General features: G+C 44.7%; 1 long non-coding RNA gene across 1 annotated transcript; it reads left to right on the top strand.

The window, feature by feature from the left end:
- Nucleotides 1-371: 371 nt before the first annotated feature.
- On the top strand, nt 372-9,426 carry LOC135362250 (uncharacterized). Its single transcript, XR_010406722.1, has 4 exons — nt 372-2,170; nt 3,426-3,727; nt 4,204-4,521; nt 9,294-9,426. It is a non-coding gene; the product is annotated as an uncharacterized LOC135362250 (long non-coding RNA).
- Nucleotides 9,427-14,970: the final 5,544 nt, after the last annotated feature.

Genomic DNA, 14,970 nt, shown 5'->3' with positions numbered 1-14,970 from the left:
GCTGTGAGAATGCTCACCGTTTCCCTTGAGATGTGGTCTGGGGTCCTTGACCTGCCACATATCCGTCTGAGTGATGCCATTCGGATTTCAATCAGATTCCAAGTCAATGGTCTCAGCCTTGGGAGCTCCCTGTGTGGGTGAGGTCCTGTCGTTGCTGCCCACACCAAAAATATCAGCCGAAAAGTGTTTGCAAAGGACAACATTTCAACGATCCATGACATTTGTTTCTTTTCTGAGTTTTTCCCTGCATAGCTCATGCGATGATTGTTTTCAAATTAGGCCCTTTTTCTTTTCCCTCTCCTAATTATTATTTCTTATGTGAGGTTGATTCTAACATAATAGCAAACAATGGATGCACATTCATTAGACAAACTCATGATTTTAGGAAGACGCAAAAGGGCTTACAATAATTTCTGTGAAATCCACATTTGAGCATCCTTTTCCTTTCTCAACTGAGAGGTGAGTTCTCACAGTGCTCAGTAAAAAAAAAAAATAAAGTTGTGCTTTTCTTTTTTTTTTTAACATGTTAACTATTTTTAACTATTTATTATGGAATTAAAACATATAAGTTGGCAGAATAACTTACATACCCCAAATATCCATCTCTAAGCCTCCTTAATGATCCACCTTTGGCCAATTCTGCCTCTTCTGATCCCCATCCACTTGCCACCTCCAGATTCCTTTGAAGCGTATCTTAGACAACCTGTCATTTCACACCTACATTTTGTACTATGTATCTCTAGAAAATAAGCATTCCCTTGAAAAGCCTACACCTACTCTTAAAATGAAGAAACATTTGGGACATTTTCAGAGAGGACTTAGAAAGGGATGAAACTATATCCCTTTAATTAAAAATTTATTAAACTAATACATGTAAATTGTTACCAGTACAGGACTGTTAGTAATAGGAAATGGTAACAGATAAAATTAAAGAGAGGCCGTTCAGAAGGATATGTCATAATTTTTAGTCACTTGTTGAAATCAAGACTTTAGTTCTGCAGAACACAATTATTATCATGGTTCAGAATTATTATACGTTGCCTTGTATTTTCCCAGAGGTAAGCTCAGACCCAACTGATTTACTTTTCCATTTGCCCAGCTATGTGGGTTAGTCATGTTAGCTTTCTTTGTCCAGGTGTCTCCAAGCGTTTTTGATTGCATACTTCTATCAGTAAGGAATTAAGTGTGTATCCATAATATGAATTATTTATTTATAAATTGTATATATACTCAATAAGGGTGGTTAAGTATATCATAAAACACATATAAAATAGAAACTAAAGGATGAAATGATAAGTAAGAATGTGTGGCAGTTCTAATATTTTCTTCCTCTTGTATGTGCCCCAATTCGAAGACAACTGGAGAAGGTGGTGGGACGCAAAATACATCAAAGTGAGGTGTCAGTCGTGAAAGAGGACTGCCTGGACTCAAACCCCGGTGCTGCTACTCCTTAGCTCATACACATCACTTAGCTCCGCTCAATCTATCTTGTCATTTGTAATGTGAGGGCATTCATGCCTTATGGGGTATTGTAGGGTTTAATCCTTACACAGTGCCTGGTACGTGGTAAGCATTCAATACATTTTAGTTAATAATGCTGCTGCCGCTGAGAATTCATTCCTAGAGGGCTGGGCTGGGTCTAGCTTCTGCTTTCCTCCTTTCTCTACAGAGTACCCGACATGAGGCCCATGCTTATTGGTGCTGATTCCAGGGTTTTGGTGCGCTGATGGTGGTGTGGGTGATGCTATGGTGACAGTTACGGGGATGGTCACATTGGGCATGATCAATAGCATGGTGTACATTTATATTGATGATGATGGTGATGGTATGATGACACGGGGATGGTCCCGTTGAGGGGGGTGAATATGACCAGAAGGGGAAGCTCTTTTGCAGTCCCTACTGGAACTACATCATCAGTGTTTGCACTTGTCTTTCCTAAGAAGGTACCCACCCAACAGCTATGCTGACCGGCTTGTTTTGCTGTCTCCCTGCCTGGCGTCTTGGCCCTGTTGACCTGTTTTGCTGCTGTGCCCTCCTCTTGTGCTCCCATGTCGCTGTCTCTCTGTAGAGTCTGCTGCCCTGCTTGCCCGCGCATAGGCCCGGGAGATGGACCAGCCCCTCTCTTCACCGCAGGGCCGTATTATCTGCCAGTGGCTATTTGGTTGTCACGGTAAGGAACCTGCTTCTCAGCCCCTGAGGACTATGGGTGGTGCTAGAAACCTACAGAGTGTGGCCCCTCGTGGCTTTCTTCAAGAGGTGGCCCACGTCTTTTCCGGTGGGAGAGAGGGCAGACCTGGTAGGGAGCAAACTCATATACTTGTGCAAATCTGGGGCAAAGGCCCAACCCCAGTTAGGCAGGGGCTCCTGGAATGCTCTCGTCCGGGAACTCTGCCACGCAGCCCTGTGCCTCTGCTTCCCAAATGATGGGAGAAGCCTCCTGAGAAGGGCTGAATCCCCACTGGCATGAGATCTCAAGAAAGGTGTCGAGAAAGGACTTCCTCCTTTCCAAAATCAGGACAAAGAAAGGTTAGCGTTGCACCCAGCAGTGCCAAAAAGTAAGGCTGAAGTAAAAAAAGAACTTGCCGTAGGCTCTTTTTCTGGGGGCTTGTGTTTTTTTTTTTCTTTTTTCCCATGAACCTTGTTGGCTGGGTTTCTGGGAAATACGCTCCACCCTCTCTGGAGTGGTTCAGATTTTCTATGTTTAAGAAATTCGAGAGTCTGAGGTTGACATTTCATCAGGAGTACCCCGAACTCTTTTGATTCAGATACTGACTTGGGAACCTTCTATTTTTAATCTTTTTCTAGAGACCACATTCAAAATAGACCATATTTTGAATATTCTGAAAATGATTACTGAGACCTAAGAGCATACATTTATCTCTTCAAACTAATTCTTCGACTGGGATATTGCTCATGTCTCAGAATGACTAGGGTGTGGAGCATGAGATTCTGTAGAATGAGATTATGTGCTCTTAAAACACTAGCTCTGGGGAATTGTTCTTTAATACAAATATTCTAATGACTTGAAATACTTTACCAGTTCTATACATAATTTTAAATATTCTTGGGGTTAAGATACTCTTATCTAATAACCAAACAGTCATGCTATTTCCAAACAATTTGGGATTGCCTTCCCAACCACGTTTTTGGGAGATTCCTTGGCTGGGAGACCCCAGGCCAGAGAAGAGGAATGGATTTCTATTTGTGACTCTGATGGGGTGGACTGCATCCTTTTGATGGTCACTCTAACAGGGACTGGTCACGGGACAGATTTCTAAAGCAGAGGTAAAAATGAAAGCCAGGCTGTTGTGTGGTTGGGAGATGGGGCTTGTATCCATACTTAGCAGCATTGTTTCGGCAAACCATGGCAGCCTTACCAGTCACATATGTCATCTCTCTTTTCTAACTCCAACCCCTGATGCCAGGAAAGGAATAAAAGAGAAGAAATAAGTCCATCCACTGATGACTAGATACATAAAATATGGTATATCCATGCAACGGAATATTATTCAGCCGTGATCAGGAATGAAGTGCTGACACACGCTACAACATGGACGAACCTTGAAAATGTTATGCGAAGTGAGAGAGGCCAGTCGCAAAAGGTCACATATTGTGTGATTCTGTCTATTGGAAACATCCAAAATAGGCAAATCCATAGAGGCAGAAAGCAGATTGGTGGTTTCCAGGAGATAGGAAGGAGGAGGAACAGGGAGTGACTGCTTACTAGGTATGGGGTTTCCTTTTGGGGCGATGACAATGTTTGGAACTAGAGAGAGGCAGTGGTTGCACAACATTGTGAATGCACTCATTGCCATTGAATTCTGTACTTCAAAATGGTTAAATGATTTTTATGTTGTGTAAATTTTACCTGGATAAAAAAAAAAAGAGCAGAATAAGACAAGGAGAAAGGCAGAAGAGGAGAGGTCACTGGAGACATTTCAACACATTTTGGAATATGGGAAACATTTGGAGACATGGCAATTGACTTACCAGAGTGGAGGCAGCAACGACCTAAGTGACTAAGGGAGGGGGATGAGGGTTGGTATCAATGAGGAACAAGCCACATTACTGGTCAGAACTGTAGAAGGGCTGAGGCTTAGAGATACCAGGTGCTACAGTCAATAGCAATAAAGGGGGGGATTTCTTAAAATTCAGAATATAGAGAATTTGGATGCTAAGGTCTTTATTTTTCCCCATGCCAAGCTGCCAGGAGACTGTTTCCTGTTCCTTCCTCTGAGTTCGGGAGACCTAGAGACAGCCAAGTGCAGGGTGGAATCCCATTCTGCAAACAAGAGAGAAGTACAAGTCTACAGTTGAGACCCCGGCTTTCTTCAGAATGCTCACAGCCAGGCCACAACCCTCTTCTTTCACAGATGGGTAAACCCAGAGAGGGAAGTGACTTGCCCATGGTCCTGCAGCCAGCAGCTTATAGGTGTGGAGCTAGGATTCAAACCAGGTTTAGGAGACCCCGCAGCCTATGTGCTCCCTATTGCAGTTTTACTACCTGCCTCTGCATCTTCAGTAAGTATTCTTAGTGCCTAATTGCCCTTGCCCTGTGCTGAGTGCTGTAAAGGAGAATTACAGCAGGCCCCATGTGCTGTGACTCTTGGTGATAGCAACAGGCCAGAAATAAGGGAAGCGCACACCCACTGCCCATTGACTCAGTGCTGGGACATGGTGAAGGGGCGGTGCAGAGAGTGCCTGGGGCCCTGTAATTTGGGGGACCTGGATGCTAGAGTGATTGGGGAGAAAGATGTTCTGAATCAAACATATTCCTCATCACTTAGTCCATCACCCTGGAAATCTCCTTTCCCCTTCTACAAATTCTCTCCTAGACCTGCTTTCCAATTTCTCTTCCTGTTCAAATCTGAGGTTCTGTTTCAAGAAGTTGATTTTATTTTTCCCCTGTATAAAATATAAAGGTGGACTTTTTTTAATTGAGAAATAGAGAAAATAAAAATAAATAATTCAAACACTGTTTGCCACATCTCCTCCTTTGTTTTTTTAAAATTCATTTTTATTAATTTTTTTCATCAAATAAATACACGTTTCTAGTTCAAACATTCAAAGAGTGCCACAGGTTTATAATAGTCAACTGTAGCCCCTCCTAGCTCAGCACTCCAATATTTTCAGTTCTGGCTTCAGGCCCTTATCTCCATCGTTCTCAACATGTTTAAATGGCTTTTCTTATTGACTGACTGAGTTTATTGCCATCAAAAATGAGGACTTCAGTCACTTACAGTGCCTTCCTCTCGCCATGCCCCTTGTCTCCATCTATACTCAAAGTCCTGTCCCCATCCTCCAGGTAGTAATATCAGCATGTTGGGTAAGTTGAGGTCACTATGTGAAAACTATACAGTGAGTATTCACAGCTGAGCCACTTAATACATTAGGAGTCGATATTCTTTTTTTTTTTTTTTTAAAGATTTTATTTATTTATTTGACAGAGAGAGACACAGCGAGAGAGGGAACACAAGCAGGGAGAGTGGGAGAGGGAGAAGTGGGCTTCCCGAGGAGCAGGGAGCCCGATGGAGGGCTCGATCCTGGGACTCCGGGATCATGACCTGAGCCGAAGGCAGACGCTTAACGACTGAGCCACCCAGGTGCCCCAGGAGTTGATATTCTTTCTTTGACCAGTCCTCATCCTCTACCTCTGCCCTCCACCTCACTCTGGCATTCAGAATGACTTCATTTTTCCTTTGCTTGGTCTTCTAAGTACCTGTCACCAATTTTTCTCCCAACTCCTTTCTCCAAATCTCAGTAAGACATTTTTTTTCCCTCTCAATCAGATTGTTCCATCAGGTAGTCTATCAGCTCTACCTTTTCCCCAGTTGACATTTCTCCCAGAATCCTCCACCCTGCTCTGACTGCTCCATTGACTTCCTGGGTTTCTGACCTCTCCTCCATTATCCCAGGAATTCCGGTCTCACTTTTCCTGGGTTGGATGAAGTGTGTCCTGGATCCCACGTCTTTCTGAGTTTATTCCCTTAATTGCATCTAATTCACCAACTACAAACTTCCTAAGAAAGAGCAAAAGATAAATTTTCTGAATTCTGGGCTGAATTTTGAAATCACCAGCCTCGAAGTATGATTCTGCCTTTATTTGTACACCTGGATTCCCCTTGCACCATAGACGGTCCCCCTCCCCTTTCCCCAGCTCGCGGTGAACCCCATCCCCCAGGACAACATTGTTGAGTGTCCTGGTTTGGCACGAGGCCACTGCCTATGCCCAGCAAGTGCCAATCACAGCACTTGTCTTAATAATACCTTAGCCTCAACACCCAAGGTTTAAGTTGTATTAATCACCTAATAAAGAAATCTTCACAAGTGCTAATTACTAGCCTAGTCTTCATATGAGGCCCATTTAAAGAAGTGCCATTTTAGAAGCTGTAGTGCTTATAGTCACTTAACAAACATTTATTAAATGTCTACCATATACCAGACACCATGATAGAACTTTAACATGAGTTGTATGGTTTAATCCTCATGGCAATCCTGTGAAATGGGCATTATTGCCATTTGTAAATGAGGCAGCAGTTTCAGAGAATAAAGCTTCTCCAACTATTCATTCAACACATTTACTGAGAACCTACTATGTGCTAGGTGATGAGGATACTGTGAGGGGCAGACACACACATCTCTGGCCTCATGCAGAGTCTAGTTGAGCCAAGGGAGACAGACATCAAACAAATAATTTTACAAATAGTTTATTAAATACCTTTGAGATAAGTGCATGAGAAAGAAGTATGAGGTGCTATGTCCTAGTCTGGGGAATTATAGACCGTTTTCTGGAAACAGTATATTAGGTCTGTAAGAATAGTGAGAGTTAGCCAGATGAAATGAGGTGTAAGGAAGGGAGAGAGGGAGGAAAGAGCTTAAGCAAAGGCTCAGAGGCGAGAAGGGGTTTGCATAAGTGAGGAGCTAATAGGCCAGGGTGACCAGAACATAGTGGAATGATGTGCCATAAGGCTCAGTGGGGACCAGGTCAAGGAGCAGATTGTGAGGGTTTTGTGTGCTCTGTTAGGAACCTGAACATTATCTTTGAGGACAGGGAGAGGCAATGAAGAGTTTTGATCAGTGGAATGAAATGATGAGATTTGTTTTATAAAAACTCCTTCAGGTTGTTGTGGGGACACTATCTGGGAGAAGGCAAGAGTGGACATGGGGAGAGCCAAGGGATGGCTGCTCCAGATGTCATAACCGAGGTGATAGCTGCCTGCATGAAGGGGGTGCTGGTGGAGATGGGGACAAGTGGAGGGACCCAGGATGCATTTGGCAAGACGCTTGCTCAAGGTCACATGAAGCAGAGCTGGGATCTAAACCCAGCTCCTGTGGTGACAAGGCCAGCTCTCTTTCTGATCCACGAATGCTGCTTCTTTCTCTGTGCAAGGGTCAGAGGACACACACACACCCTTTCTCTCCCAGTGCCCTGGCTGGGGATGCTAAGTTATAACCTAATAGTTGTGAAGAATCTCTTCCTTGTGCAGTGATAGAGCTTCTAAATTATGCTGTATAATATGTCAGTCATTTGGGATATAAAAAGAAAACATAATCACTGCTTTTAAGAGCACGAGCATCCTAATAAAGCTATAGGGATGCAAACAGTGTCCTCAAACAAAATTAAATAGGAGGAAGTTAGAGAAGCTCTAGAATCTCACACAGTTCTTCGGGTCACAATCCCAGCACTACAGTTTTGGCCTGTTTGACTCCACTATACTCAGCAATATCTTCAATGGTCCTGGAATTAGGGTGCATTTTCCCAAACAGACTTAAAATAACACTACTCTTGGACATCCTGATTCTTAATTTGGACCAGAAATTGTATTCCTCAGAAACAATAGTAAGACATGCGAAATTCTTTTATTATTCTTTAGGTCTAATTTTTCTCCTAAATAGTTGATCGTCAGGGATTTATTGATCAATGCTTTAAAACCTCATTAATAAACTTCTTAGTCATGGGGCCAGAAGGTATGCAGTCTGAGAATACAACCATATAACCTAAATCCCCTGCAACATTCTTAGTTTCCATATAAAAACCATTGTCAGAACATGTACCTAATTTTGCTTTGAAAATAGGATTCACTTCCCAGGTGAAGTGTGTCGGAACTTGATAGTACAGTTGACCCTTGAAAAACATGAGTTTAAAAAAAGAAAAGAAAAGAAAAGAAAAAACATGAGTTAGAACTGCATGGGTCCACTTACATGCAGATTTTTTTTTTTAATAATACAGTAGGATCCTGCAAATGTATTTCACTTTTTTAAAAAAGATTTATTTATTTATTTATCTGTCAGAGAGAATGAGAGAGAGAGAGAGCACAAGCAGGGGGAGCAGCAGGCAAAGGGAGAAGTAGGCTCCACGCCGAGCAGGGAGCCTGACGCTGGGCTCGATCCCAGGACCCTGGGATCATGACCAGAGCCGAAGGCAGACACTTGACCAACTGAGCCACCTAGGCGTCCCTGTATTTCACTTCTTAATAATGTTCTTAATATCTTTTCTCTAGCTTACTTTATGTAAGAATCCAGGATATAATACATATAACATACAAGATCTGTGTTCATCAACTGTTTATGTTATTAGCAAGGTTTACGTCAATAGTATGCTATTTGTAATATTTTTGGGGAATGAAAAGTTCTATGTAGGGGTGCCTGGGTGGCTCAGTCGTTAAGCGTCTGCCTTTGGCTCAGGTCATGATCCCAGGGTACTGGGATCAAGCCCTGCATCGGGCTCCCTGCTGGGTGGGAAGCCTGCTTCTCCCTCTCCCACTCCTCCTGCTTGTATTCCCTCTCTCACTCTCTCTCTCTGTCAAATAAGTAAATAAATAAATAAAATCTTAAAAAAAAAGTTCTATGTAGATTTTTGACTGTGTTGGGGGTCAGCGCCCCTAACCCCCATGTTGTTTAAGGGTCAACTTATGTGTTTCCAACAGAACCTTTGAGTTCGGTTTGAAAAGGGAGGCAGAACCTTGCAGATCTCATGGCTTCTAGACTAGGAAGTCTCTTGCAGATGCTTTGGGAATTCAGACCGTGTCTTTGGGGGACCTTCTGTTAGCTCCCATATGGATGGAGCAGGGCTGAAAGGAGGAAAAGAATAAATATTGTTTATGGCACATGATTTATTCTCCAGGGTTGTAAAAACCCCGTGTTACCTGGCCTAGGCCATAATGAAATAGATTGAAGTACATGAAGAAAGTGTTCAGTGGCAAGCTGGTAAATATTTATTGACATAAAGACTGTGCAAAAGCAATTTATAAATCACAAATGATACAATACTCTTTATTGTAATTTCCTTGTAGTCAGCAGATTCCCACGGAATGCTTTTGATTTTGGCTCTGGGCTCCTATATCCAGAGTGTCGCCCATCTATTATTTCAACTGATGAACAAGTGCAGTTCCAACATGAATGTGGGTTGATATCTTATGTTAATAGGTAAGAAGAAAGCAAAACAACAAAGTTGGATGTCGAGTCTCTAATCATTTGTCAATGACAGGGACAACTTCTTTGCTGAAGGAGATGATTTTTTTTCAAATATCGGAGGAATACTTCCTCAATTTGTGTGTGTTTGTGTGTTCTATTCATAATGTTTTGGCTATAAACACATTTTAAAATTTAATTGGCATTTTTAACATTCTTCCATCACTCTTAAAAGTCTTGACCAGGGATCAGTAAATGAGGGTCTATGGGCCAAATCTGATCCCCCCACTTCTTCCTGTAAATCAAGATTATTGGAACACTCTGCCCAATGGTTTTACATATTGTCCACATCTGCCTTTGCCCTACAGTGGCAGAAATAAGTTAGACAGAGACTGTATGGGCACCAAGCCCAAAATATTTACCATCTGGCCCTTCACAGAATAAAGTTTGCCAACTCCAGGTTTAGACAGTCAACAAAACATTAAATCAGGCCTTGATCTGGTGGTGTTTCCTGACTTCTGTGGTGTCACAACTCCCACAGTAGCCAGTGTCCATCTTCCAGGGTGTCGTCACTAAACCCAGAGTTGGGAGGAGAACCTCCGTCACTGGACAACGTGGTGGGATAACTAAGAACGGATGAGTTTTCAGTATTTCCTATCTTTGTTTCTGACTATAATTCATTTAGGTATAAATTTATATCATTTTATTTCTTTCAAGATTTATTCATTCATTTATTTGAGGGTGGGGGGGTGGAGAGAATCTCAAGCAGACTCCACGCCCAGTGCCGGAGCCCAACATGGGGCTCGATCTCACGACCCTGAGATCACGACCTGAGCAGAAACCAAGAGTCCAACTCTCAACCAACTGAGCCACCCAGGCGCCCCATCATTTAATTTTTAATATGGTTGCGTTTAAGTGGTTTTCAAAATTTCTGAACAGGCAACGGTCTGCTATCATGAGCTGGATTGATGGTTTTCCCATGGTGCCCAGCCATCCCTTCCCTCCCCCCCCCACCCTGGCCTCTTTTCCTATCTCCAGGAGGAATCCCCTTCTTCTCAGCATGCCCGGTTCTCAGAGTGTCCTGTGCCCTTGGAATGCCCCTCTGGCTCTTCAGGGACCCCATTTTTTGCTAGTCTTGTCCTTGACAACAGCTTGTTCTCACAGAATCCCCATTCCCTCTCATCCGCATCGGGCGATATGTTTAGTTCTGTGGTAGGACTGATCTCAAAGGGCTGGCAGCAATTTACAACAAGGTAGAGGTGATGACCAGTTGATTGTTTAAACAGGCCTGGGAATGTCTGCGTTAAAAAAAAAAGGGTTCTTGTCGACCCAGAGGTTACAGAGTCTGAATGTCTGGTCCGACAGCAGGTGTGAGAGGTGTCTTTGGAATTCTGGGGTGCCAAAACCCCTCAGTCCCAGCAAGGAGGGTCTTCGCCTTCTCTATCAGCACAGCACTGGCCCCAACATGCCCCTGATGCTTCTCATTTCTCCTGAAAACCTTTTCCTCTTTTCTCTTGGCTTTAGCCCTTACTCTCCCTTTCCACTCTTCTTCCTGTCCACACTGTTGTGGCTGAGGTGAGGCAGGGGTTATACTGTCTTGGTGGGAAGGGGATCAAGAAACCTACAGCTGTTTGTACCTATCTAGAACCTGCCACTCCTGCCTCGTGTGGTCTTGGCTGATACTTGACGCGTCTGGTGTTTTGTCTGAACTTGTGCGTTCTCTGTTCCCGGCTTCTCTGCCGTCTGGCCCCTTGGCAGGCTGTGATGAGCAGCATTGTCAATGGGAAGATATCACAGCCACTGAGAAGCAGGATCCCGAACATGTGCAGTTCAGGAGCCTGGGGGTGGGGGTGGGTGCTCCCATGCAGCCCTTGAGCGGGAGTCGGGGGGAGGTTGTGGGGTGAAAACACAGGAGGAGGGAGCTCAGGCCAGGCTCTGGACTGATGGCATTAACGAATGAACCAGATGGAGGGAAAAGGCATTTGTGAGTCAGCGCATATTTATCGAGTACCTTCCATGGCTCAAGTCTGGTCTAAGCACTGGGCTACAGCATGGGATAAAATGAAGCTCTGTTCTTAGGTTCCTTACATTTCTAGTGGGGTGGGACCGAAATAGGGCAGAAGGTTGCAGCAAAGGAATGGAGTAAGAGGTCAGGTGAGTGGAGCTAGCTCATGGAGCGACAGTGGGGGCAAGATAGGAATCACGGACGATTCTGAGAAAGGGGTGTTATGTTCTGACTTATATCTCCAAATGACAACCCTGAATTGGTTGCTGGGCAGGGAGCCCAGGGAAGAGGCTGTGGCAAAGTCCAGGTGCAGGTGGATGGTCACAGGGAGGTGGTGAGAATCAGCAGATTCTGGAGATGCAGCGAAGGTGGATGGACCATGAGCTGTGAGAGAAGGACTCCAAAGGGCTTGGCTTGAGGAACTAGATGGATGGGCCTTCCATTTACCGAGGTAAGAAAGGTTGGGAAGGGTTCGGGGTTTGGGAAAACCAGGAGTTTGGATGTGGACATGATAGATTTGATGGCTTAGTCGACAAGGTATAGATGTTGAGCACACAGCTGCATATACGAATCTGGAATGCAGAGGGAGAGGCTGGGGGTGTTGGTATGAGTTTAGAAATCATCGATAGATAGTCGGCGCTTAAAAGCATGAGACTAGATTAACCCAGGTGTCGAGGGAGATTAGATGCAGAAGAGAAGTGGTCTGAGGACTGGGCTTTGGGTCTTGATGTGTAGAGGGGAGGATGCAGCTGAGAAGATCCTGTATTTATAAAATGAGAAGGCATGAAGAATCCTCCCTGTCAGGGCCTTTACCGAAGGGCTACTTGTGGAATGGTTGGGGTGGGGAGTAGATGAAAAGTCCTCCTGACAGCCCCCCAGACCCAGGCTGGTGGCCTCTGCTAGAGTGAGGTGTTCTGTGTCTCCCCTCTTTCTCAGAGATGGCGATATCTGGCAACGTTTCTCCAAGTCAGATTTATTTATTTTTTTTCTTGAAGTCAATTTTATATTAACATGTATGTCATATGGCTTTCCAGTGTGTTCTACAGTCAAGCTAAGCACAGTGGGATGTGGCAGCCACAGAAAGGCTGGATGCTTGTGTAGTGGTCAGGCCAGAAGGACGAGGACGGGCTGAGCACTGTCATGTCACTCTCCAGGTAGAGAAGCTGTGAAAGCTGTGTGCAGAGCACTTTGCACCCTGCCCGGCCCACAGTGGATTAACCATTGTTTCTCTCCCTCCTATCAAGTCCCAGGGCTGCTATTGGTGGCTGTGTGACCTCAGGAAAATTGCTTCACTTCTCTGAGCCTCTATTTCCTCCTTGGTAATGACTCATTATTCCCACCAGAGGGTGTTTGCAAAGATTAAATCATTTTAAATAGGTTGAAGCATGTAGTGAACTGCAAAGTTATTTGCAAATATGAAACGGAAATGACTGTGTCTGTACTAAGCTCAATTTACACAATAATAGATTTTCACCCTTTGCATCAATAGCGAGGGTTTCTATACTCAACTCGTGGAACGGACCTCTTCGGGACAGAAGTGTGCCAAATAGACATGGAAGCACTCACTGTTACGTAATGTCTTTCTTGCCGGCCCCAAGAGTGAAGAAGATGAGCTGAGGAATCAAGCCCCATCACCATCACTGGCTCCTCTGAGTTGGAAAGATAAGGCGCAGAACAGAATTCTGAGTTCTCACATCTGTCCACGCTCTTTCCCTCTGGTCTCCCATCTGTCTCCTTTCTATGCTGGTTGCCAGTTGAAAACACCTCTGGTCTTCCTCCCCTGCCTTCTGTGAAGTCAATGAAAAGCAAGAGGGAGCATGCAAGGGGAAGATGATCCTGTCCGTGCTGGTCTCAATTATGGAATCCGTCTAAGCCGAAGTGTGAGAGGATGCGCACTAGGTGTTATACACAACTAATGAATTGTTGAACACTACATCAAACACGAATGATGCGCTGTATGTTGGCTAATTGAACATAATAATAAAAAATAAAAATCTTAAAAAACTCTTAAAAAGTGGGGCAAGTGTATGTTGCGGGGAGAGGGGAGGAGGGAAGGAGGGTGAGGGCTAAATTACTCACATAAGGCTCAGTAGATCTGGGTTCTAGCCTTGACATTCACAAACCGTCTCTCCGCAACATTTCCTTTATTCGGTTCAAGGAAGGGAATTGGATCCAATCTCTTCCACCTCTTTGGGATTCTGGGACTTCACTCCTTTGGAGACTCCAGTCTACTCATTTCAGTATCATTCCACCAGGTGGCGATGTTTCCCTAACCCCAAAGCCAGTTTTCATTCAGGGAAAAAAGCCAAGGTTTGTAGCCAGTTTTTCTTTTCTTTTTTTTTTCTCCCCTGAATGTGCAAAAGAATGATTCTCCATAGCTGGGGAGGAAAGAAGGAACTTTCCTTCTGAACACCTCGGGCAGTTTAGCCTGGAAACAGACAGGGCCCCTGTTTAGAGATTTCTCCTCCCCGCAACGAGTGGAGTGGGACCTCGGGTTAGAATTTAGTCTTCGGGTTGCACACACATGGGGCGGGGGCAGGGGTGGAGTGCTGGGAGATGCTGGAATTGCAAGGTCCTAGGGAAGTTAGGGGCAGTGGACGTAGCACTTAGTCGTGGGCCTGCATGAGTCCTGCAAAACTCCACCCAGAGAAGGGCATTGGACGCCAACCTTTTCCAGGCTGTGCGGGAGTAGGTGTTGCCGGATGCTCGCTCGAGCGGGTAAGATAGTCCCGCCCGAATCAGCCTGCTTTAATGGTGAAGGTCAGAGATGCAAGAAGGCAGCATGAAGAATGATCGCCTCCCCCCCCAATTGCAGTTGGGGAAACTGAGACCCAGAGTGGGTCAGTTCTCCGGATTCTACCTCCTTGCCGAATTCCTTCTTCCTTAGACATTTCAATTAGACGTTTCAACTGTCTCATCTGGTGTGTGCAGCTGGCACATCTAGTTAAGCCTGCCGGCCTCCGGACCTGCCAAGCCCCTGCATTACGCGCACCAGGCACCCTGCCCTTGAAAGAGACTCCAAAACTGGTTGGTTGGTTCAAAGACCTCAAACAGCAGACCAATCCAGTAGGAGAGAAAACTCATTTGAAGTATCTGTGTGTTTGGAAGTGTTTCCCACTACTTGCGAAGGCGGGATGACTGGCAATCTGGGGCCCGAGGAACAGCCACGTGGTAACGGTGGCTGGTACAGTGACTAATGTCACGTTTAGTCCGCACGATCTCATCTGGGCCTCAGAGATAGCTTTGTCTCCACCTCACAGGGGACAATGTCTCCAATACACGAAGTTCTCTAAAGAAACGGATGCCAGATACAAATGGCTTTCAGAAATCGAGGTTCCTGTTTTCTCTCAAATGGGTGTGAAATCGAAGTACCTTATTAAGGTGTAGACAGATACCAGTTAGCATCCAGAGCAACAGTTACTGGTACAGAAAAAGGGACAAGGGTCTCCAGCCCACAGATTTAGATCCCCAGCTCAACGCCGCCCCGTTCGAGCCAGGACACCTTGGGCAAATTACTGAACACTTTGAGTCTTAATTTCCTTGTTTTCAAAAAG

The sequence above is a fragment of the Mirounga angustirostris genome, unplaced genomic scaffold, assembly GCF_029215605.1.
Source record: "Mirounga angustirostris isolate CCGP_5_RB_7025 unplaced genomic scaffold, mMirAng1.0.hap1 SCAF_13, whole genome shotgun sequence".
NCBI lineage: Eukaryota > Metazoa > Chordata > Mammalia > Carnivora > Phocidae > Mirounga > Mirounga angustirostris.
This window is presented reverse-complemented; position numbering and strand designations above follow the sequence as displayed.